This window comes from Rattus norvegicus, chromosome 4 (assembly GCF_036323735.1).
Source record: "Rattus norvegicus strain BN/NHsdMcwi chromosome 4, GRCr8, whole genome shotgun sequence".
NCBI classification, from domain to species: Eukaryota; Metazoa; Chordata; class Mammalia; order Rodentia; family Muridae; genus Rattus; species Rattus norvegicus.
This window is the reverse complement of record NC_086022.1, coordinates 131874552-131878112: the sequence shown is the minus strand read 5'-3', so window position 1 is coordinate 131878112 and position 3561 is coordinate 131874552.

The window sequence follows — 3561 nt, the reverse complement described above, 5'->3', positions numbered from 1 at the left end:
TATCATTGTACATAAAGACTTGAAAGACGGGTAAGAGAGTAATGCATGATACCAAAAACCCAATTAAGAGGCCATCTGCCTCCCCAGAAGTCCCACTATTCCCTTTATCTTGTTGCCACTTTGAGATATGACTTTTAATATCCCCTCCCTAGGGCCTGAATCTTTTTTTTCTCACTGTGTGGCTAATCCTCTCCCACTTCATGAAGTCAATACAATTACAATCTGCCATGCAGTAGGTCTTACATAATGCAATCTGTCTTGTGTGACTCATCCACAGGTCAGAGCTGTCTATTATGTGTGGCTTGCATGTTTCCCAATCAAGATTCATTTTCATTGTTACTGTGTGTGTATATGTGCATATGCATGTATGCATGTGCATGCAGAGGCCAGAGACCAACTACTGTTGAATGTTGTCATTCTTCAGGCAATGACACATTGCTTTTTACATCAGGGTATCTCATTGGCTTACCAATTAGATTAAGCTGACTGTCCAGAGAACTCTAGGAATCTACGTGCCTCTACCTTCCCAGTGCTGGGAATCCAAAAACATGTCACTGTGCTTGATTTTTAAAATGTATACTGGGATCAAGCTCAGGTCCTCATGATTGTGTGACAAGTGTTAACGACTGTGCCATCTCTCCTGCCCTGTAGTTGAGAATATTTTTAAGAAGGTTTGGCTGTGACATAGGCATCTGTCTGCTCACTTAGTGCTGTTTCTACAGCAATCATGACCACCTCTCAACTACATGGACCTCAGCACCAAAACCACAATGCTCACGTGGGCCTGGACACCTGGAAGTCTCCCTTCGGCAAAGTCTAGGAAACTGAGAAGGTGACCATTGATACTGGCCAAGCACCACATTGACTATGCTTATTTGTATCAGAATGAGAAAAATGTTTGTACTGGCTGGTTTTGTGTGTCAACTTGACACACGCTGGAGTTATCACAGAGAAAGGAACCTCCCTCCAGGGAATGCCTCTATGAGATCCAGCTGTAAGGCATTTTCTCAATTAGTGGTCAAGGGTGGGAGGGCCCATTGTGAATGGTGCCATCCCTGGACTGATAGTCTTGGGTTATATAAGAAAGCAAGCTGAGCAAGCCAGGGGAAGCAAGCCAGTAAGTAACATCCTTCCATGGCTTCTGCAACAGCTCCTGCTTCCTGACCTGCTTGAGTTCTAGTCCTGACTTCCTTTGGTGATGAACAGCAATGTAGAAGTGTAAGCAGAATAAACCCTTTTCTCACAACTTGCTTCTTGGTTATAATGTTGGTTTTGTGCAGAAAAACAAACCCTGACTAAGACAAAGTAGGAGAAGCCCTTCAAGAGAAAATCCAGAAGAAGGCTGTGAAGCAGTAGGACCTCTTGAATGTCTGCAAGCTGTGTTCCACATGCTTTGAGAGAAAAGTGCTGAAAGAAACTTCATGCATCCCAGACTGAACTATCTGGACCTCTGGCTTATTCACTGGCCATAGGGACATTAGCAGGGAAAGTGTTACTCCACAAAGACAATGAAGGCAATGCTTTCACCACTAAAACAATGTCCTTAAATTCCTAGAAGGTCATGGAAGCACTGATGAGTTGGAGGCAACTGTGTGTCTGCAAACACTTCTGGATTGAGAGGCTGTTGAACAAGCAGGGACTGAAATATAAAGCAGTGGCTAGTCAGGTCAGGTGCCACCCATACCCTACCCAGGACAAACTGATTCAGGACTATTGCTCTAAGGGCATCAGCATCATGGTCTATAGCCCTCCTGACTCTCTGGATAGTCTTTGAGCCTAGCCAGAAAGGGCTTTGCTATTACAGGATCTCAGGATTACATAGATCGCTGTAAAGCACCAGAAAACCTCAGGTCAGGTTCTGACTTAGAGGACCCCCGAGTCTATGATATTAGGATGCATACACGAAAACCTTCAAGTCTTGGACCTCTAGTTGAGTGATGAGAACACACCACCATCCTTGGCTTCTGCAGACACTGGAGGGTATATCCTGCCTGAGAAGGTGATTGTGGAAGAATAGCCCCACAATGTAAGATACTGAAGCCAGATCATCTGATAGGGCTGTTTGGTAGATTCCCTCTTCTCTGGCTCACTTCTCCTGAGTCCTATTTCAGCCAAGTCTACCTGACGTCCTTTAGTGCCCATCTTATTGTAGACCCAAATCAGGAAATGCTGTACCTAAGTCTTGTTCAAATAGGAGCAGACTGTCCCAGGAAAATGTGACTCAAAAGGACATGGTGATTGCTTTCATTAGTTGGATTTGACCAAACATTTGACCAAAGCATTTGAACATTTGTCAAACACACTTAGGACATGCAGATAAAATAATAAAAGTAACAACACACACACACACACACACACACACACAGGTAGATAGGTAGATAAGTAGGTAGGCAGGCAAGTAAGTAGGTAGATTAAAAGATATAGCTGAATTGTAAGTCCCTTTCATGATGCCTAAGTACTTCTGCCTTCATGAGACCTTCCTCAATAAATATAAAAATCACATTTAGTCATTTTTGGAATATTAAGAAAAACACACCTAGGCTGGGTTATATTGTTTTGTAATCTAATATCTAAGAAATTGTATTGGACAGGATCTTAAACAGATACTAGGGAATGGGCTCTGTGTCCCCTGTGCCCATTGAACAATTCTACCCTGTACCCTTAGCAACTAATCTAAGGCCAATTGGAATCATCACAGTCCTAAAGCTTAAGGTTTGCAACTCACCTTCCTCTGTCTCTTATGCTGTGCCCATTTACCCAGAAGTTTCTCTTGCTTCATATAGCAAACTGGAGCTCCCATGTCTTCTAGCTGAGTGGAAGGTCACTCTTGCTGCAGTGTCTCAGACATAAAAAAGAGAAAGTATTGATGTTGATCTCACCAAGCTGAGAGCTTAGAAAAGGTTGATAAGAGAGCCTAGCACAGAGATGGTCCCAGGAAAAGCATAACAGAAATGGCGCCCAATCCTGGGTCAGGCATTTGTTTGTTTGTTTGTTTACCTACAGTTGTGACCAAATACCTGGTGGAAAGACCTTAAAGAGATAGATCCCTGCTTTAGCTCCAGGTTTTGGGGCTAAGGTTCATCATGGAGGAAAGTAGAGGCAACAGGGGAGTTCCACCCATGCAGCTGATGCTTCTCACATTGGCTGTTTAGGAAGCTGAGAGCTAGATAGAAATGTTAACAGGGCTCTGACCCTTACAAGTTAGCCAGCAGCTCTCCACCTCTGTCAGCCAGGCCCTACAACCTCCTGTCATTTCCTAGAGACTTAGGTGGTAGCTAATTCCTTCCAACATCATAAAGTCAATACAATTACAAACACATGGGGCTTGAACTGTACAGGCCAAACCACACAGCACAAGGGAGGCCTGGCCTGGAATAGGCTATATGGGCTGCAGGGTCAGGCCACTCATGAAGGTCTTGTGTTAGGTGTTTTGTCTCAGCAACTCAAAGTCTGATGTCATAACGCAAGTAGTTATTGAAGCAGCAAAATGAAATAGAAGGCTTATTGATGACCACAGAGGTAGGAAGAACATATTCATCAGGACAGAAACAGTAAGTTTTG